The following is an 11857-nucleotide window of genomic DNA, read 5'->3' on the forward strand; positions in this document are numbered from 1 at the left end:
TATTCTTAGTAATTTTCTTGTAAAGGTTCTTGGTTGGTTTGGATATGTATCACTACCACTGTCAAGTGCTGGCAAATACTTTTCAACGAATTGTATTAGAACTAGTTTTGAACGTTAAGTTATGGTTTATAGGCTCTGTACATAAGTACCATAAGGTCCATAACTGGTTTTTATCAGAAAAACAGTTCTCCAGTCTCTAAAACAATAAAACTATAACATACGGTTAAATACTTTACGTTATCTCTGCATTAACGTATGAACGCAATATTTCAGAAAATCGTCAAACCTAAACTATAATAATTTTTGGAAGTGTAGTGACAGCACATTAATGACTTACTAAACATTCAAGATTTTTTTTTTTTTTTTTTGGTAAAAACACATTCAAGATTTGTCAAAGATTTGGGGTATATTATAAAAAGCTGCTTAAATGTAAAAATTATATTAAGACCAATCAGTTAGAAACGTTGTCTTTTAACTAATGAAAAGGGTACCGTAAACAACCCGAAAGGTCATCACAGGCCAAAAATTAAGTGTGGCTTACAAGAAGACAGAACTGGTCATATGATTAATAAATATTAGAGCAAATTAGCTCAATATACTAACAAAGGTGAGATACTATAGAATGTGGGGAAAATGATAATGACGGGGGAAGAAAATTGGAAAGATATAGGGTATGGAGTGCAAATAGGGGAGAATTGGTGTGTAGGGAGTACAAATTCTCTAAATATTAATCCTCTGATGTTTATAACGTGATGACAGGCATACTTTATTCTATCCCATGTTCGAGAACTCGCTAGGCGCAACGCGTGCGGTCAGGTAACGCCTAGCGCCGAATCAATTAATCGGAGATTATACAGGGATTAATCGGGGCGTTATTTTGAGCATTTAATTCTGTAATTCGGTATATATATTAATTATGTGCGCCTTTAGTGTTATTGTGACGTGGTCTAGTGGTGAGAGGCTCTAGTTTAAAACGCCTGGACCTGGGTTCGAGTAGATTAGGCGCTTGTTTTGTCTCTTTTTTAAAAAATGAGGTTAAATGATTTGGAAATGACGAAATTAACCTTATCTTCTACCTTTCAATGTGATATCTCTGCAACCTCTGGCCGCTTTTTAATTTTTTTTTTCTCGATTTCACAGATCTTTCTCACTATTCTTGTATGTTTTAGTGAAAATACATCAAATCTAAGACACGCTTGCGATATCAAACAAGAAAACCATGAAAACTTTGAGTTTTTTTCAAGTTCCGATTTATTGGCCGTATAACATCAATTCGCCACGGATGCAGCCCGATTTGCGTGTTTCCGGCGATTACTTGGCCGCCTAGCCCGCGTTTTCGAACATGGATTTTACCATATAATATCAAAATTAAATCCCCTATATATTATTTGAAACGCATTATAACATTTTTTTGTAACCACGTGTCATTACTAGAATGATTCTTAGAATCCTTAGAGAAATATGTTGGTCCATCTAAATATATAATAAACTTTTTATTAAACTAACCATAAATACATTATTAATGTGCTTCATTATTTCCATAAATAAAATTACAGAATTACCTAATATTGCTAAAGTATATATGACAATTAATGACTTTGAATAATAAAGATTTGATAAAAATAAGTGTATCTTATATTGTATTTGTTTAATTTAAACTATTAAAATAAATTAAACAACCATAGTAGCCATTTAATAAAAATTAAAAAAATTCTTTATATGTTATATTTTGAATTTTTAAAAACGAGTATAAATTACTAAAACCATTAAAAGTTTCACATTTAAATTTTGTGATCTATGGTTTAAAAATTTTGTTATGACATGATACAAATAATTAAAAAATCATATAAGTTGAAAGTCTCATTTAATAAGTATTAAAAATTTAAAATATATAAAAATATATATATATATATATATCATTTTAAATTAAATTATATGTCATATAAGAAAATAAATAAATATCTTAATTTTGAAATTTACTTTGAACAATTTTATTTTGATAAAAAATTTGAAAAAATATTGACAAATTAATTTTTAAAAATATAATAAATTACTTACACTATTAATCCCACAATGAAAATTTTGTTATCATTAATTTAAAATTTTTGCTATAACAGATACAAATGATAAAACATGAGCAAAAAATATCATCTAATAAATATTAATATTAAAATATGCTACATATATGTTATTATCATTTAAATTTAATTATATACTATATTAAATAGAAAAAATATTCTTTTGGATTAATAAAATTTATTTATATGTTTGCACCAACTTAATTATATAGGTAATAGTTACTGACTTTTTAATTATTCAATATATATTTATTATTTCATAATAGGTTAGAAACATATAATATATAAAATAATTTATATAACGTTCATCCCACGCAAGGCGCGGATCTTAACCTAATATTTTGTTATAACCTTGCACCCGCCCGTAAATTATTGAATTGGGTAATTGGAATAAGTATTGGAATTTAATTATGCAAGTATTTGATGGAAAATATATCCAAGTCACGTTTCCTTCAAAATGTTGATAAAAAAAGGTAGGATTTGTTTTAGTTAAAAAGATCCATTGAATTCCATTAAAATTCACCATAACTGAATTCTAAAAAATATTGAATAACAGGGATTTTCAATGGATTTAAATTCTGTTTACCAAATACTCAATCCAATAACATTAGATTTAGGTGTGAATTTGAATTCCACTCAATTCTATTAAATTACCCAATTCAATAACACCACCTAAGAGTACGTGATGATACGACATAAGAAGAGGGTAAAAAGGACGTCAAAAAAAGAGGGTAAAAAGTAAAAACTAATCAATAGAAGGTAAATAAGGAAATATGGGATTCTGGCCTCTTTAACTTTTACTCAAGTCAGTCACAACCTCTTCTTAACATTGAAGATTTTTTTTTAAATCATCGCCAACTATGCTACAGAGCCGCATCCGGTATTCCCTTTTATTGGATGGCGCATATGGAAAGCGAGAAATGACCTTGCTTTTCAAGAAAAGAAATGGTCTATGGACAGAGTCAAGGAATCAAGACTCTAATGAGAAAAATCAGTTCATCAAAGAACCTATTGTCCACGAATCAGGTGATTAATTATTATTGCTACACTGATGGATCTTGGGTTGATGAGAATAGCAAGGGAGGTATAGGCTGGATTCTATATGATTCCCAAAACATCCCAAAAATACAGGGCTCTACCTCAACGGAAGCGACAAACTCAGTCATTGATTGAAGCTCTGGCATTAAAAGAAGCAATAATCCAGATAAACAAGCTATCATATCAGAACGTTTTGTTCTGTGGTGACTCTAGCTAGAAATAAGAAGAAAACATGAGAGCAGATCATTTAGTAACTCTAGCTAGAAATAAGAACTCTCCGTATGTTTGTAGCTTGGTTATTCTAAACTTTCTTGTAATTTCCTTAAGTATTCAGTTACAAAAAAAAAAAAAAAAAATTCCTTAAGTAATAAAATACAAAGTTGACAAAAAAAAATCAATAGAAGGTTCTTATAAGTTATGGTTTTTCTCCACAAGATTGGACCGCTAAAGTTTTAGAAGAACATTTTATAAGTTTTCAACGATAATCTTCCGTATAAAAGTTAAACAATTATCTTAAATTATTGTTCCAAGAAGGGGCGGAACCAGAAAACTATTTTACGGGGTGTCAAAATATCAATGGAAAACTGTTTTTAGACCAAAAAATGATAATTATGTTCTTTTTTTTTTTTTTTTTTGTCATCAACTTTACAGACTCATATTGACTCTGTAAACCAAACCGGGTGATCTGCATCCATGTGAACGACAAAAGACGGTTGCTTCCTAGCACTACGTGCTAGACTATCCGCCTTTGAATTTTGTGTCCGTGGTACATAGATAAGCTCTGATCGGGTGAAGCACTCTTTCAGGATCTTGATGTCTTCCAAATAACTTGCAAAAGCTGGCCACTCCTCTGGTTCTGAAACCATCTTCACCAATTGAGAACAATCCGTTGCAAACGTAACCTGAAATTGACGTAAATTCCTTATGCATTCCATTGCCCATAGTAACGCTTCCATCTCCGCGTGAAGAGGCGAGAGACTAGCCCTAACATTCCTTGACCCCAACAATCCATCAAAACCTTCCAAAGTACTGAGGCAACCTTGTCCTGAAAAATTAAAACCCTCTTTCCACGAGCCATCCGTAAAACACCATCTTCCTGGAATTGATGGTAATGTCATATTTATTTGTGGAGCCGTTCGCTGATCATGTAATACTTGTGCTTCAGCCCACAGTCTCGATTCCGTTTCTGCCAGTTTAAGCGTATCCATGGGATCCATGTCCAAATTACTGAAAACTTTATTATTCCTAGCTTTCCAGATGTACCAAAGTATTCAAGTAAACTGGTGATCTTCCATCTGTGGAAGGACTCTCCAAAATAGATGATCCATGTTTGTGAAGAGGGCACTTGTTGGAAAAAAAGCTGGATTGGATGTTATCTTCGAGAGAGCCCAAACCTGGATAGCTGGAGGACATTAAAAAAACACATGATTTATCGATTCCTCATGAGCTCCACATCTTGCACAGCAAATATCCCCTTGAATCCCCCTTGCTTGTAAATTCTTCTTCACTGCTATACACCCTGTCACTAATTGCCATATGAAATGTCTCAACTTTGGTGGACATCGTATTTTCCAACAAAAAGCCTTCAAAACATCAACTGTGGGGCCAATCAGTAATGGTGGTCTTTCTCTATCTGGATAAATCCTCTCTACCTGATATCCTGATTTGACCGAATATTTCCCATTTTTTGTAAAGTGCCATCCATCTTTATCTACCCGCTGAGTCCTGCTCAATGGAATGCTTTCTATAAGTTTCGCATCTTGGGTATCTACCAAAACCCGAATTGCCTCCAAATTCCAAGTACGTGAAGTAGAGTCAATGAGAGACTCGACTTTAAGGTCCGGATATAAGTTGTGTTGATTTTTATTAGCTGGTCTCGAACGAGTGGTTGGGAGCCAAGGATCATTCCATACAGAGATAGAAGATCCTGATCCCACCCTTTTGATTAGTCCTTTGCTTACCAGAGATCTAGCAGAAATAATACTCCGCCAGCCATAAGACGGAGAATATGAACGAATCGGTTCCAAGGGTGAAGCATTCCTATAATACCGACCTTTGAAAACTCGAGAAAATAAAGTGTTGGGCTTTTCAATCAGTCGCCATAACTGTTTACCAAGCATCGCCGTATTGAAATCAGTGATGTCCTTGAAACCCAAACCTCCTTCATCCTTATCTGCGCATACTTTGTCCCATGATTTCCAATGCATGCCTCTAGTGCTTCCCCCTGAGCTCCACCAGAATTGTGAAACCGCACTCGTTATCTTCTTTACAGTTGCCTTCGGTAAACGATAGCAGGACATCGTGTGATTTGGTAATGCTGTAATCACTGATTTAATGATCACTTCCTTTCATCCTTTTGTGAAAAACCTAAACGTCCACTCATTAACTCGATTATTTAACCGTTCTTGTACATAACTAAAAACTTGAATCTTTGAGCCTCCCATATTTTCCGGCAGACCAAGGTAAGATCCCATTCCTCCAAGATTCTGAATACCCAAGATATCCCTTAATTCTTGTCTAACAGACTCTTCAATCTTGTGTCCAAATTGAATTGAAGACTTATCAAAATTTATTAATTGTCCTGAGACTGCCTCATACTCCTTTAAAATCCGAAGAATTGTTTGACACTCTTCTTTTTGAGCTTTACAAAAGAAAAGACTATCATCCGCAAAAAGCAAATGTGATATCGCCGGACAAGCTCTCGCTATCTTCATCCCCGTTAATTGTTGGCCCCTCTCTGCCTTCTTTATATTTGCAATTAGAGCCTCAGTACATAAAATAACGTGATAAAGGATCTCCTTGCCGTAAGCCCCTATGGGGAACAATGAGGCCACGTGGTTGACCATTTATTAGAACCCTATATTGAACCGATGATATACATTCCATCATTAATTTGACCCAATGAATGTCAAATCCTAACTTCTGTAATAAGGCCTTAATAAAGTCCCATTCCACCCTATCATACGCTTTACTCATATCCGTTTTGATTGCCATATACTTTCCTTGACATGCTTTATTGGTCCGTAATCCATGAAACATTTCCTGAGCGATAAGAATATTATCAGAGATCAGTCTTCCTGCCACGAAAGCCGATTGAGTTTCTGAAATGAGCAATGGAAGATAGATTTTCAATCGCTGACACAAAACCTTCGAAATAATTTTATAGCCTACATTACATAGACTAATTGGCCTCAATTCCGTCATCCTCGTAGGTCTCTCTGTTTTTAGAATCATACATATGTTAGTAATATTCAATCTCGTGTCCATATCTCCCGAGACCAAAAAATTATTCACCATCTCCACTAAATCATTCCTTATAATATGCCAGGAGTGTTGGAAAAAAAGAGCTGTCATGCCGTCCGGCCCTGGCGCCTTTTCTGGATGCATCATAAACAAAGCTTCTTTGACCTCCTCCTCCGTCGCTAGTCTCAACAAGTGTTGATTCATCTGAGGAGTAATGGCCGGTGTAACCTCTGTAAGAAAACTATCAAATTCCGATGGGGAAGTGGTACTAAATAGATCCTCAAAATAATTTATTACCACTTTTTCCACCCCACTTTCCTCTGTAATCCAATTTCCATCCACATCATGTAAACCAACAATTCTATTGCGAACCCGTCTTTGCCTTGTTAAAGCATGATAAAATTTTGTATTAAGATCTCCAGATGCATACCACATGTTCCGGCTTTTCTGGTGCCAGTACTCTTCCTCATCCTTATATGCATCCTGTAATTTCCTAGATACCTCCAGAATATCCTCCTGAGACCTAGAATTATCTGTTTGTACCTCCTCAAGAGCTTGTTGTAGTTCGTTTATTTTTTCCTTTCCATAAGGAGGATTATCTTTCTGCCATTTAGCAATTTCGTGACGACAGTTACTAATTTTTTCTACTATATTATGTGTTCTCCCTTCAATTCTTCCTTCATTATAGTCTATCCAACCTGATGTAATTGATTCCATGAGGCCCGTCTGTCCAATCCACCTCTTATCGAACCGAAATTGTCCTTTCCTCCTGGTAACTTTATCCTCAAGATAAGCCACCACTGGCCGATGATCAGATGCCACCATTCCAAGATACTCTGTAAAAGAACATGAGAATAAAGTATGCCATTTTTCATTCGCTAAAGCACGATCTAGACGGCATCTAACCATCACTGCCCTTTTTCCTTTTCCTCTTCTCCCTTTCCATGACATTTTGTTCCCCCGGGCCGGGAATTCGAGTAAACCGCTATTTCTTATCATGTTATTAAAAGGAATAAACGAATCTGCACTCCTCATAGACCCCCCCCCCCCATCTTTTTCATGATTTCCTGTAATCTCGTTGAGATCACCAATAATAAACCATGGTTCAGATCGCGCCAGTCCATACCTAGTCAACCGTTCCCACACTTGCTCTCGCATTTTTTGAACTGGATCCCCATATACAAAAGTAAGATAAACCTTTTTGCCAAGAGCCTCCGCTTCCACATCAATCATTCGATTGCTAGAATATAATACCTTCACCTGAAACTCATTATTATAAAAAAGTGCTAAGCCTCCACTTCTCCCCAATGGATCCACTGTGACCAGATTATCATATCCAAAGTGAGCTTGAAATTTTTGAACAAAATCTGGTTCTTGCTTAGTTTCTGCTAAAAATAAAAAATCCGGTTTATGCTTATGCCGTATCTCGCTCAAATAGCTTATAGTCCATTTGCTTCCCATTCCTCGACAATAAAAAATCCGGTTTATGATAATTATGTTCTATTAAGCTAATTTTTTTTGTATCATGTTTTTCTAATACCCTTTAGTATTTTTCAAAATAAATCAAATAAATAGTTTTACAAACAAAAAAGACTTAAAAAATAGTAACTTGAAATACCTATATCAACTTATTAGTATTTCTTCAGTTCTAAAAATGTTTAAATCATAATTTTATATTTTGTTCTATAAAAATTAAAATTGACATTCTACACAGTAGAAAATGTAATCCACTTTTTTTATTGAATCTAATATATGTTTAAAATACGTGATCTACATAAATAATATTAATCTAAAAATATTTGGAAAACACATTCCGCACTTAACCTATCATTCTAAAATTTGTAGAAATCGTAATAATTTTACTTTTTATTAGTTTTGAGTCGTTTGTAATTTACATGCATAAACTAAAAAGAAACTATTATAAGTAATAATATGCTGCTGACATTTTGGCAAAGGCTGAGATATAAAGTAATAGACTATTTGTATCTCATTATTTTGTACCAACATTGATTAATAATTCTCTGCATGAGGATTATATACATTCAGCTTAAAATCAATAAAATCGTCGTTATAAAAAAGAATATGCTGCTGACTTAAATGATCTCTGATTTTGAGTACAATGGTCATGGTTGATTCATTTACTAGTTGTTTGGATATATTAAATTGTATTATTCGTCTAAAATGAACAATAACTATTTAATTTTAATTAGGTTAAAACTCATTACATATAATTTGATATATGTTATTTTGAGAAAAAATTGGAAACTGTTGTCAAATCGATCGAAGTTGCATAAGTAATCTATACAAAGATTATGCATGTATACAAATTTTTGTGACCAAACTAAATCATAATAATTTATTAATACATTGGTTTTACTTACTTATTAGTTTTGAGTTGTTTGTAATTTATATACATAAAAATAGATAGAAGACTATTATAAGTAATGATATGTCACTGCTTAAGTAAAACTCTGATTTTGAGTATAAATAAAACTCTGATTTTGAGTATAATAATCATGATTTAGTCACTTATTCTTTTTTGGATATATTGAGTTGTACTATTTGTCTAGAATGAGCAATAACTTTTTTATTCTAATTAGGTTTAAAACTCGTTATGTATAGTTTAATATATATTATTTGGGAAACAAATAGAAAAGTATTGTCAAATTGAAGTTGCATAAGTGAACATAATGGATAACCTATTCAAATTTTATGCATGTATATAAATATTAATGACCAAAATAAATCATAATAATTTTTTAATATATTTTTTTATTTGCTTATTAGTTTTGAGTCATTTGTAATTTACACGCATAAAATAAATAAAGATTATGATAAGTAATAATATGCCGCCGAATTAAATAGAGCACTGATTTTTTAGTATAATAATCATGATTGATTTACTTACCCGTTGTTTGTATGTATTGAGTTGTATTATTTGTCTAAAATGAACATTAACGATTATCATTCTAATTAGGTTAAACTGATTAATTTTTGTTGCATTCATTTTATTTTTAAGTTCTAGATATGAAAATATAATATTCTCTTTTTAAAACAAACTAGATTTTGATCCGCACATTCGTCCGGATATTTTTCATTTTATGATTGTATACTTTTTTATATATTATAAATATTTTAAGCATATACTTTTAATTTTACTGTTATATATTGCGAATATAAACCTATTATTTTAGTAAATTGTATACATGGTAGCATCCATCATATTATTTTAGTAAATTTTATTGATATAGAATATTTTTTTGATGTTATGATATTAAGTTTTCTTTTTTTGTTATTAAATTAAGACTTCAAAATATTAGATTACTTTAATTTTTATAACATAGTTTGCTTTTTCGTGTTACATTTCAAAAAGTTATTCTTTATTATATATGATTATACCTTTTGAAAAATTTAAAACATTATCATTTTAAGTTTGCATACTTATTTTAAAATTTTATATTTTGTCAAAATTATTTGGAAAATTACACAACTATATTTGAGATGGGAGATTATATGATTTTCGAAATTTTTTGTTACTAAATTAATACATTATTTTATATAAATAATTTTAATTTCGGTAAGATTTTTATATATCTCTCAGAATATTTTTATAATTAATATAAATATTAAATTATAATTAAAATTTGATTTGTCATTAATATTTTGAATGAATTATTAAAATTTCATAGTTTTCTAATAACATATTTTAAATAGTATATGAACTAAAGGTTAGTTATAAACCATTATATTTTTGTATATTAATTTTTTTAAACAATATATTGTTGAGAGTTTCAAAATAAAAAATAAAATATATATAGTTGCAGATGTAAAAGTTTAACCTATGTTAATAAATTTATTTTTTCTAAAAACATAATATAGTTTACGAATTTTAATGATGAGTGATAATTTATTTAAATGAAACTATTTAAAAATAAAATAGATAAATTTACTCATATTTAATTCATATAGTACTTCTATTTTAATATAATCCATAATATAATTAAATATATATATATATCTATATATATATATAAATATAGTATAGAATTTTATTTTCTTGTTTTATAATAAATTTTTAATTAACATTGAATTATAATGTTATATTAGTATTTACAAAATTAATTAAGTTTTATTTTATAAAAATATTTAGAAGGTTAGTAGGATTTTGTTAGATTATTTCTCAACAGAATTTGTTATACTTAATAATAAATTGATATTTATATTTATTTATTATTAATGTAAATAATAAAATATGTTAGTAGTTTTTTAGATGGTCCTAGTATGACTTGTTAACAGTAGATAAAAAATAGGACTCTGTTTTAATAGATTTGTACCTTTTTTTTTTTTGTGAAGCTATGTTTTTTTCTTTTTGACAAAATGCTTATTTATATTTAGAACTAATATGATCCTCATGGAGGTAGTTTGCAATTGAAATGGGAACATAAACGTGATAAGTGTAAGAAGAGAATGCTTGAGATGACGTATTGGTCAGAGCATCAGCATTTTGTTGTTTTGTCTTGTTGTCCAACAAAGATACATGATTCAACTATTGTTTTCCAACACTATCTCTCTGATCCAGTTGTGGAGTCTGAAATTCTTCTTCCTGCAAGTACCCAAATCATAAAGTTGCTTACTGTAACCTTCAAAAATAACATACTTATCACTTGTGTCCATTCTCGTTCCATTTCAAATAGTAGCGCTTGTAGTTCCGCCTCCAAACTTTCTTTTAACTTAAACTTGACCTGCCCCTTGATACATTCCATCAGAGTCTCTGAATATTCATCCTGCTTTCAACAAAGAATCCTTGTTTGACCAACCTCCATGATATAATACAATGGAGGTTTCTGCCAATGGAAATCCGAACATGATTAATAATAAACGGGTACCATAAACCTTTTATTAAGCCCAGCTCCATTCTCCCATCTCCTATTTAGCTCTAGATAGATCAATGCTCCAATGGTGATGACGGTGTTCATAGACTAGAGAGTTGCGTCTTTCCATATTCTCCGTAATACCCATAACGGATACTACCGATGATATGAAGAGAGATTGATATTGAATTTGCACTCGATGATAGTTTTCATCTTTGATTCAATGTCTGCAGTGATGTCAAGAAATGATGTTATTAGGAAAACTTGACCTTCTCCATATCGCTTGGTGCATGTGGACAACTGAAGAACAAGTGGTGTGCAGTTTCTTCTTCTAAACAACAACGCCGGCACTGAGCATCACGACTAATGTGACAATATTTGAGGTTAGATCCAGTCAGTAATGTATTTGAAATGATCCTCCATAGAATTTCATCTTTGGCTGTGTGTAGTTTCCAAATCATCTTCTTGATCTCCACAGAACCGTTGGGTGGATTGACATTCCCTGGCTTCAATTTTGAGTGCAACCTATAGCCAAACTTAACAGTGTATCTCGTGAATCTGTGTACTTCCATCCTAGAATCATCATTATCTTATTTGCCCAGTTTGATCTCCTTTATTATGATAGGC

The sequence above is a fragment of the Brassica rapa genome, chromosome A09 (genome assembly GCF_000309985.2).
Source record: "Brassica rapa cultivar Chiifu-401-42 chromosome A09, CAAS_Brap_v3.01, whole genome shotgun sequence".
NCBI lineage: Eukaryota > Viridiplantae > Streptophyta > Magnoliopsida > Brassicales > Brassicaceae > Brassica > Brassica rapa.